Source organism: Urocampus carinirostris, chromosome 1 (assembly GCF_059441175.1).
Source record: "Urocampus carinirostris isolate Australia breed hairy pipefish chromosome 1, RoL_Ucar_1.0, whole genome shotgun sequence".
NCBI lineage: Eukaryota > Metazoa > Chordata > Actinopteri > Syngnathiformes > Syngnathidae > Urocampus > Urocampus carinirostris.
The window spans coordinates 61,686,005-61,697,452 of record NC_142349.1 but is presented as its reverse complement, the minus strand read 5'-3'; positions in this window follow the sequence as shown (position 1 = coordinate 61,697,452).

Below are 11,448 nucleotides of genomic sequence, written 5' to 3'. Positions count from 1 at the left end.
AGGATTTTGAACCCTAGAACGTTCAATAATGAATGTTATTACGTCAGATTGCGTGCTAATATGTACACGTTTTCTTGGCCATCACAGCTTTGACTGTACTGATACTTAAAAGTGCGTTATGCATGGCAATTTCAACGACATTATGAAGAAAGTGTTGTATTTTATAACAGAAATGTGTTCAAATAAAAATCAAGAAATTCTGCACATCATATTTTTTTTTCAAAACCCAATTTAAATTGCCGAAATGTTCTTGTAGCCTAAAGTCCGAGGTTTTTGAATGCACCACCAGTACGCTTGAGAGGGTTGGTAGCTCGAAAATGGTGGATTGTTTTTAAAATGGCAAAATCTGGTGTACGTAATAACGACATTCGAATGGAACGTTTTCAATCCACTCGAATTGCCAAAGAATCAACTCCCCAAATCGTTGTTTTTGTGAAAATATCATTTTAAAACAAGGGTCAATGCATACCTTCAACCTTAGCCAATTGCTCCCCTTATTAACGATTGCTATTCCCCCTATTATGCGATAATAAACCCTACAGACATATCACGGCACCTATTTACTCACAGCAAGACATATTGTGTAAAATAGACATATTGTGTAAAATAAACGATATATTGTGTTAAACAAGTTTAATATATTAATGCAAACATCCTTTCGGTTTCTCTTTTAGGTCTTTCCCCGTTTGCAGTGTTGCTTATCATTCTCATACTACATTATGGTATACTATTACAAAAAATTCGGTTAACAATTTGCAATGATCAAAAACCTGGAAAACGTATACATTGACAAGTATGACAATTTCTTAAAATAGTTTAATCCGCTTCTAATTGCCCTTGGATTTGATTTGCGACATGACGAATCGATTTACGACTTTTGGTGGTGATCGTCGTTATTTATGTCATCAAAATATTACCGCATACAATCCTGCTCTACAGTCGAAAAATATCAGGCCTTAGGTTTTATTAACGGTCATTTTATAAATATGTAACTCTTGACAAAACTGACTATCACTTGTGATTACATTTTGTGCGAATGGTGTCGCACGCATACGTCATGTGAGGTAAATTCCAGTAGAAGTCGCCATTGCTGCCTAATCGCTATTTAAAGATTATCCACGAGCATTAAAAACGCAATAGAATGACATATTCCTGTGTTTTCTTATTTTTTAATTCATTGAATGTAATATCAGTGTGACACAATCCCCTGGCGTCATCAACGGTCTTCACTCATGATCACCCTGCGCCCCTCGGAATGAACAATGTGGCATTTGTATCGCATAATCCCCGAACACAGAGATTATAAAAACTGATTAAGACTCGAAAATACAGTAAGAACATTAATAAAATACATTTTACGGCGATCAACATCATTTTTTACAACTGTAGCATATTTAAGAAGGACATGCAAAATTGTTGAGATAAGTTTTAGTCGCATTTCAACGTTTTTTTTCCTTGTAAAATGAAAATTTCATAGATTGTTTTTCAAATCTCAACACCCCCACCTCCAAAATGTTGGATTTTTGGGGAATAAATGAAAATAGAATGTGCTACAATTAAGTTGTAGTTACAGGAGACAGAAACTGTCATAAAATAAAATAAATACTTAGGAGAAAATGTTAACAATTTTTTATCCAGATATAAAGCTAAATACAAAGCTAGATAGCTAGCTAAAAGGTCAAAATGTGGCAAATAAGGTAAAATGTTAGCAATATAGAATGCAAAAAATGTAAAAAGCTAGCTAGATTATTTTTAAATAGCTAAAAAGGTAGAAAGATAGTGTTGTGGCAAATCCTCAAAAGCATTTGCACTTGCATATATAGAAATAGATTTGCATACATGTCTACATTAACTTACAATACATTACTTGCTTGTGGGAAAAGGTCGGGGTGACCTCGGTTGAAGATACCGTTACCAGACGATTAGAGTTTACCTTGAAGATACCGTTGCCAGACGGCGTGCAAGGAACGGTCACGTACTCATACGGCGTACACGGGACTGGTCACGTACTCATACGTGATACAGGACCGCCTTTTGGGGTGTACTCAATCGAAGCCTAATCGTCACTACCAGCTTTAAATACATTGTCATGTTCCTAGCTCTGTGAGATCTTTATTGACGCATCAATAAAGTGACAATCTCCCTCCGTAACGAGACTGGCTCCTGTCTATTTCTTTTATCCACATATGAGAAGACTTTCTCTCGATTATCGGACCTCCAATTTCTACAACATTTGGCGCCGCAACGTGGATTGGCACTAATTAAGTAAAAAAGAAAAGGGAAAAGACTTCTCAGTGGAACGGTCTCGAATGAGCGGTTGAGGTAAGGAAGATTTTTTTTCTCTCCTTACTTCGGTTTGCTTGTGGAGATTCGTGGGTGGACAGGAGCCTGTGGCGTCGGAGCTAAATTATGAAAATTCGTGCACGTGGGATTTCCGTCTTAAAGTCTGGCCCCCAAGTTAGGACGGATGAGATATGTAAACTGAGTTGAGATTTTTTGTCCGAACGGGAATTATGAGCTCAGATATTCCTGTTTTTATGGGACTGGCTGCGTGTAAAACATAACAAGGCTAATTTTATCTGGATAAAAGATGGGCAGCGGCGTCAGGTTTTTTATATTTATGATTGTCTTGAGATCTGTGTAAAGCTGTGATAAGACGTCGTCATTGGCTAGTGACAGTTCAAAATAGACGGTCTATATATGGTTGATACGGGAAATATTTATTTGTTTCCCTAGTGGATTTATGATTTGGGAGTCCGACATGTGACCTTGACTTAATAAGAAGTGTGGTGCGTGGAAGACCGCCATTTTCTAAAATCTGATTTTATTAGACCGACGTTAAAAAATGAGCAGTAATCGATGTTTTATTATTAAAATACTTTCGCATAGAACGGGCGATACAAAGAATGTGTGGGAATTGATGACATGTTTTAAGTGTGGGAGATGTCTCATTCGGGAATGTTGGTGTGTGCCAGCTAGCGAGAACTGTGCGTGTGTGTTTCTGTCTGTGGATGTGTGTTCTCCCCCGCCCGGCTAGACGACGCTGCGCGGAGGAGAACCTTTGATGTTTTTGTCTTTTTTGTTTTTTCTTTTGTTTGGCGTTGGGTGTGGAGTTATGGAGGCATGGATGAATGATGGAGTGACTGCTTCTTGGTTTTTGTGGGTTATTAGCGCAAACCGTTGGTTCTTTTTGTCTTTTTTGTTTTTTGTTTTTTGTTTTTTACCCCCCCTTACCCCCACCACTCTGTCTTTCTCCGTGTGTAAGTTGAGCTCGACCGTGTGTATTATTTTCCCTTTACTTTATGTGACGTTATGTTAAGTGGTGTCATAAAAATAAAAAAATGGAGGGATTACTTAATTCGTCAAGTCAAGTGCTCCGTTTGCGTGTGGCCTTTTGATTTGTGAGATCTTGTTCCGATAAACGTAATAAGCATAGTTTGGGTAAATTGAGGACAATTTGGCAGGCTTTTTCAAAATACAATGAAGAGCAGATTACTTGCTAAGGTGATGTCTTCATTCATTCATTCAGTCATTTAACCTAGACTAAACATCCGAGTTTGTAAACATGACCGATTTAACAGGATTCAGAAGTCAGACGATCGTTGAAAAGGGCTGAGGATGGACAGAAAAACGAGCAAAGAACAAACAAAGACGTTCACTAATCCATTGTCTGGCCGCTTGTCTACAGAAGGGTCGTGGGGACACTGGAGCACATCCAGGCTTTCCTCAAACAGTGCTGATTGCAGCCAGTTACGAGGGGAAAAAGGTAGACAGCTGAGCACCAAGGTCAGTCTGGTACTGATAAGCTCACGAAAACATTCCGGCGGCAGACTGCGAGTGAACGTCACAATGGACTGAGCCAGACGGCCAAGGCCGTCGACGGTGATAACTAAGAAACACAAGTCTGCTTTGAATCACGCTAGAATCTTGTTGATTGACGTAGTGTTTACAAATCTGAGGAATATTGATACGTTTGGATTGTGAATTATTTTATTTTTAACACAGAAATACTGCTAAAATTGTATTTTGAATCTGCTTTCCAGGAAATCGGTGATTGTGTCTCCAGAGGCAAGGAGAATAGGTAACAGGGAATACCTTTGACTTTATATCAGATAAATTTGTTTGTTCAAAAGGTCGTGAGGGGCATCTTACAAAAACTACACATTAAACAATGGTTCCGTGGGTGAATTAGGTACAACCCACTACAGTACTTTCATTTATAGATAGACTCTTCTGCCATAACAAAGACATTAGAGGTATGTTCTAATGAGTTACTTTTCATTTGGTCATGATACAATTATTTGTTCATGAAATTTGAACTCTTCAACATGATTTATGTGTTAACTTAGTAATCACATGAGTTAGATATGATGGTATTCTCAGTGATAGTTTTTAAAAGCAAAAGTAGTCCAATGTTTTTTAATGTGGCTGATTTTGAGTTGACTTAAACTGTAATTTTATATGGGATAGTTAAGATACATTGAAAATTGATGCTGTTGTTTTGTCTATTTCTTTGTCATCTGAATGCATTGAAAGTACTTTAAAAACACGGAAAACCCATGAGCTTCGGGGGGGACTTCGCCCCACTAGTCCCCCCACCGGGGCACTGCCCTGGACCCAGTTGGGGGCCCGCGCCCCCCAGACCCCCACCTAATTTTCAGGTAATTTCACTTTGTTCGAAAACATATCCCTGTAACAGGCAGACCAGCACCGCAACTGGGCCACTTGAGCAACTACAAAACACTACAAACTGAACTGAGAGACTGAATGTGACAATTGACGGCTGTCATCTACTAGCTGGTTAAGAGACAGGAGTCCAAGGTCGAACAACCATTTGAAAAGACGTCCCAGGGGATCTCGTGTACATCAAGGTCGACGAAAGAGGAACCAACCGAGGCGTGAGGGACCGTACACCGTCGTGAGGGCAACGCTGGCCGCAGTCCAGGTCGAGGGCTCACGCTGCCACCCAGGGGTCATCATTAATTGATTTTTGGAAGAAAAATAATGTTTAAGTGCGAAGAAATTAAAATTATTTTTTTTTGCGGCAGGGCCAATTGATGGGTATTTATTGGATTTCTAGCCATTAATTGGTAATTTAATGGTATACTAGCCGTGTCAATGTGGTCGAACAAACTGGTCCTTTAATCTTTACTTTTAGTACAAGAAATATCTTCTGAGTTATTGGTGATCACATCAGCTACCGTCATGTTGGGGCTTGTTTTATAATTATAATTTGTCGATTCCTCCTAAATTAATATGCGAATTGTCGGAACACTAACTGATGTTAGATGAACAGTGAATGATAGAACATTCACGCCAACATTATCATGCGCAGTAAGACACCTTAGTAATGAGAGGTTTTGCTATTTATTACACATTCATTTATGAACAAAATGTGTACAACATAGAAACATCGGATATAGTGAAAATGTTAGAGATTTTCATTAGATGAAACGATGTGGGAAACAAATTCGCTGTCCCAGAAGCGGTTGTTAGAAAACAAAAAAAGTTGGGCTTTTAGGCAATTTGTTGACAAGGTTGAATTTCATTTCTCATAAAAAGCTGGGCCTTATAATGGGGGAAACACGGTAGCTTACGCGTATACATGCACTGTCCCGATTGTGCGTGTATGTGCCCTTGACCGCATACGAAATGCTCGCGCGGCGAGAGAATTTGCACGTTTGTTGACGCAATCGACTAACAAAAAACCCAAATAATTTCGCAATTAATGGGTTGCAAACTCGCATTAATTGCTAATTATTTAAATTTTGCAATAAATGGATTTATGAATTTAAGCAACCATTCCATTAATTTTTCGCAATTAATGGCATTAATTTTTCACCAATCATTTATTGCTGACCCCTGCTGCCACCGTCAACGAGACCAAGCAAGATCAACAGGACAGTAACGTTCAAATTAGGAAAACAAGATGTGGGTGACAAAGCTGTGTGTGATAATAAATTGTCTGATATGGTTGTTACTAGGAGCAGAGCTCGAGAAATCGCAGCGGCGAATGGAAATTGCGGTTCCGAAAGTGCAACCGGAGATCCAAAAAGCGACGCTGCAGACCATGACGCATCCTAGAGACAGCGGCCCGGTTAAGTGTGACACTACTGTATAACATGCCAAAACGGTTGGTGATTTGGAAAGTACAAGTACACTTTACCTCATGAAGGGCTCACTGGCCCTGAGGTAGATAAGCTCTAAAGTACCAAAATCAAAAACATTACAGGAAAAAAGAAAGATGTGAGATGTGACGAAAATGTGTAAAATATAATTTTTAGAATATGGTTTCATAAGAGACATGCACTCGAAATTTTTTAAAGGGACAGTGTGTATAAATTGACCGCAAGAAGTCTTTGCACTGTGGAGTGCAACCAAAATAAAAGTGCTTAACAGGATAATAAAGGGGGGTCACAGCACCCACATAAGCACTATTTTTCACTGCCTCTAGGTGATGCTCATGTTATGTTATGGAAAACTCCAGTAACTCCAGTTTGCAATCGCGTAGTCACACCAGCAATCCCTGTTTTGGATATAAATTGCTAAATACTTTATAAGAAAGCTAATTAAACGATTTAGGTTCACTATCAAGACATTTCTAATAAAAACTCGCAGGAAAAAACCTTAACCGAGAACGAACGTTTTATCCAGAAGCTGTAGCAAAGAAACTCAAACGTTTTGATTGGGTAAGTGTTAAGAACTATAAACAGGACATGCGCACTTTTACTCCATTGCCCAGCGCCTGTGCTAAAAGTAAATACGTAAGTATCTTCAGTTGTAGGAATTTTTGACATTTTCACAAAATAACTTGGCTTGCATCAGGATTTGGATCAATAATTTGAGACAAAATGACCCTTAGCACTCATAAGTGTCGGCAGGAGTCAGTCGAATTTTAAGTCACTTAACACTCAAAACGTTACACGGTAAAAATTAAAATCGCTGAAGGAAAGTACCGTAGAAATACTACGACAGTAATACGGTAATAGAGAAATGCCCCTAGAGGTATACTAAACAGTATCACAAAACTAACGATTCAATATAGTACTTTAAAACAAAGACATAGTACACTACATCAATTAAAAATAAGTAACTACAGAACTAAATACCAAGTTAAGTGCAAGAAAAGCATTTATGAGAGGGCTCTCTTCAATAAATTGAGGAAAAAGCCGTTTTGTCCAATGAAAAAGACGGACTTAACCAATTACCAACAACAATGACGTAATCTCGGAGCGACGAGATCTCGTTAGCTAAGATCGGCGTGCAGAAAAATAAAATCTCATACAGCAAAACCAAGAATCTTTGTTAAAGAGGAATTAAATGATAATGAAAATTTACAGGAAAAGGTTGCGTCCCCAACATAGATGATGCGTCTGGGACACAGGAACAGGGTGAACTGTGAACACTGAGTGTATACTAGGTAATTATACAGAATAGTTTAAAAGGAAGAATGTTTAAGTAACAAAACTAATCATCTCTCGTTGAATATGCGAATGTAAAAAGGGTAAGAACTTTTAAGACGTGTAGTTTTGCTAGAGCAGAGGCAAGTAAAACAAAGAAGAAGACTGGAAACCGTCCATAATTTTAGTGTCCATCTTTTCGTTGGTTATAAATGGACATATTCAAAAGAGGCGTAATACATAAAAAGGTTGTAGATAGATTACTAGTGGTGTGAATGATTTCGAATTATCAAAAATTGAAAGAAGTTTGAAGATGACGACATAGTATCACAGGGAAGAAAATTGGAGACTAGAAATCATTAACAACGTAGCTGAAGTTATTCCAGTCACTGAATGAGATATTTCTTTTAAAAAGAAAAGAAAAAGAAAAACAAAGGGAACTAAGACAATTGAGTAAAAACGAAGATTGTTGCGCGGAATAAAAGATTAAGATAGTAATATAAAATAAATACGATTCAACAAGATAATTCATAAGTGACAAGTAGGTATTGCTTTATATCGAATCAACAATAAGAGATTATGATTACAGAGGGATGAAAAGACAATTAGAAGTTTTTGACATTGAGTTCGAGTTGGCAGTTTTTTAGGACAATTGATTCCACACTGAATTTTGGCCAGACTAGTACATTAGAGAGAAAGAAAATGAGAAAAAGAGAGAGGGTGGGCTTGAACCCTGGACCCTCAGATCAAACAAGTACAGCGTTTGTGAGAGCCACATCAAGTTGACATATTTCAGCCTACAGCTTGTTTTTCTCTTGCGCTTCACTAAGTGTTGTCGCGGGCCGGATTCAATCCCCCCTGGTGCTGATAACGCCAAGGTCGCGGGCCGCCTGTTTGCACTAAAACATCTCAGTACGTAAGCACGATAAAGCTTAACGAGACTCTAAGTGCCCCTGAATTCCACAGAAAGTTAACCTAGTATATTGTTTTGCTTTGATTCTGAAAGAAAAGAAAAAGAAACACTAAGACAAACATACAACATAAATTATTTAAATAAGGATAATTTGCTGAAAATTGGGTATGAAAAACTTGCGACAAAAGTATGAAAAACAACACATTAGGTAGTGTTTTTGGAGTTCCTCAGGGTATTGGAAGCACTACATATATACGCATCATTTATGATAAGAAGGAATATAACTTTACGGACATAGTTACAAAACGGGTGCACACATTGTAACTGACAATTACATTTGGCATGACACTCCATCTTCAGAGTTAGGTAAAGGAACGGAAAAGATAAGGTTATAGTTATAATTAATACAATATGTACACAAGAATGTGCATTTAAAATGTTACATACGGTTGAGGTTTGTGTAAATATGCATTTGGTGAAAAATAGTCAATATAGTGCAAAAGAAAGTTGTACACAGTTGTACCTCTACTTATACGTTTAATTGGTTCTAGCAGTAAATATGAAATGATGAAACTATTGTAAATCGAAACACATTATCGATTTGAATCAATTGGATTGAAACGGGATTAGTCCGTTCCGAAAGCAAACGAACCTTGTTGAGTCAACTGCAATTGCCCTGAAGGTATACTGATGTTCAGTAGAGGTTCGTACATAAACAAAATCTAAAATAATATGTTTTAAAACTAACAATATAAATGTGTTAGAATAGCCAAGCCCAAGTCCAGACATAAATAGTGTTTGTGGAAAGATCTGAAAAATGGTGTATCCAAACGATCACCGTCGTACGTTTGGGAACTGGGGAGCGGTTTTGTAAGGAACAATGGAAAAAATAACAAGGAACAAAGGGCTAATATTTCAGTTTGATGTGCAAAGCTTACACAAAGTAAATAAACAGGAATTAAATATAATGAAATACAACATCATAATTGTAAATGAGAAAAACTGGATGTGTCCCCAGGCCGTGACGACAAAAGTTTGCCCACCATTGACTTAAAACTATTGTTTTTGGGACGATAGACTGGTGGTTAATTGCGCTTTTAATGACTGATTTTTTTAGGTTCTTTTAAGAAGCAGAATGTTGGAAAAATTTTAAGCTGATTGTAGGCGATGATGAAATAGGTTGGTAAATTCTCTATAGAGCGTGACGTCTCGTTATAGTCGTCATAGTTCCATTCCACTCCTTGTAGTTATTAGTATCGATACGACGTCACACACACACACACACACACATACTGCTGTCGTCTTAATAAAACTGAATCGTCTCTGCACCGCACAACACAGTAGCCACGATCACACTCTCAGTCCACTCTTGGCGCCCATTCTCAGTCATCCCTCTCCTCAGAGCGCCCTAAGCCTTGCTTCCTTGATTGAGTAGAAGGACGTGTATAAATAGTGCAATTTGCGATAGAAGACAAGTTTGAATTACTGAAATTCCGGGTATCATGGGATGAGTCAGAGAAACGTGCATCTGACCCATGCACTAACCCCCCCTTCATTCATCTTTATCCGTACACACTGGACTATATACGTGGACCGTCGACGGTTGATCGGTACGTGATAAAGGTAAATGAATAATTAAACTGATCATCGATAACCAATTTTGTTAACAGTCGATACATTTCAAGATGAGCGCAAGACTGGATTGTGATACAGCATGCACATCGGCCTTTGGCCCGACCCCTTTGAAAAATTTGAAGACCATGCATCGTCGTCAGATGTTGGAGTGGCTGTTCATCCCAGCAGGCATCACGCTCAGTTTCCATGCAGCCAAAAACCCGGAAGCGACGATGACCATCCCAGGCAGCAGCTTGCTCCCCGGCAGTGTGACATACCAACAAAAAAATCACAATTAGAAATCAATATATATAAATCAATGTTTTAACACTAGTTCTGCTTGCTATTGTTATTAGTGCAGATTATCATTTGTGTCTCTTTCCGCAGGCGCTCCATTACTTAATGTAATGTAGACTGACTGTTAATGTTGCCAGATAAAATTCAAGGTGTTGAATTTAGTTGAATCATCTGTTCCTCCTCACTCATGAATAAGCTTGGATATTCAATCACTAATTGTGCTAATTGAGCTTCTGCCACCCTAGTATTAGCCACTACAGTCATTTGTTCTCCAAAAGTCTTAAGCATTCCTCTTTTAAGAATAGGTATAGCACAGAAACACAACAAACACATAATTATCACTACAGTTAGTACAAGAATTCCCCCTTTCGCTAACAGACTACCCCAGTACCCAAATGTAGACGAGAACCAATCAAAAGAGATACTGTTCTTCTCAGTATTCACTGTCACTTCATCGCTCAATTCACGAATTTTCGACATCGCTTTTGTGAAAGTTCCTGCCGCGGCTGTGTTTAAAGGTATATAAGTACAGCATTCCTCCTTTATCATATGACACACGCCCCCTTTACTGGCTAAGAGAAAATCGAGGGCCTGACGATTCTGCCAGGCCATTCTAGATGTTTCATGTAATTGATTGGTAATAATAGCCAGATAGCTAGCTAAAAATGCACATTTTCTGCACTTAAACTCAGCTTCATCATAAAGGTCAACCTTTGGCCAAACACATAAACTTGATTTTAGTTTTTTGTATTTTGTGTAAAAAAAAATCAACAAAAACGTAGATGAATTGTTTAATACACTAATAAATTCTCATTCTAGAAAAAGGAATTTTGAAAAGATGATAAAAAGTGTATTGTTGACTTGAAATTTATTTTGACTGCGTACTTGGATGTACAAATGAGGGTAAAATGAAATATAAATAAATCAAAGTTGGCCCTTAGAGCAGTACACAGTAATGCTTCATGGAAAATATATCTTTTATTCAGTCTGGAGAGACACAAAGGGACACTGTTTTCCTAAATTGCTGTTAGGAAAACTTTATGTATCATTTCATATATTTATTGCCACTTTCGTTAAGTGGGCAAGATTCAAAAGCTGGATGGGCCGCATGTGACCCACAGGCCTTAGTTTGCCCATCTCAGCCTTATACAGTACCTGGTTTTGATTATGGTTAGTTGCCCTGCAAACTCGCCATGACCAAGCAGACATTCATCATAAAGGTCA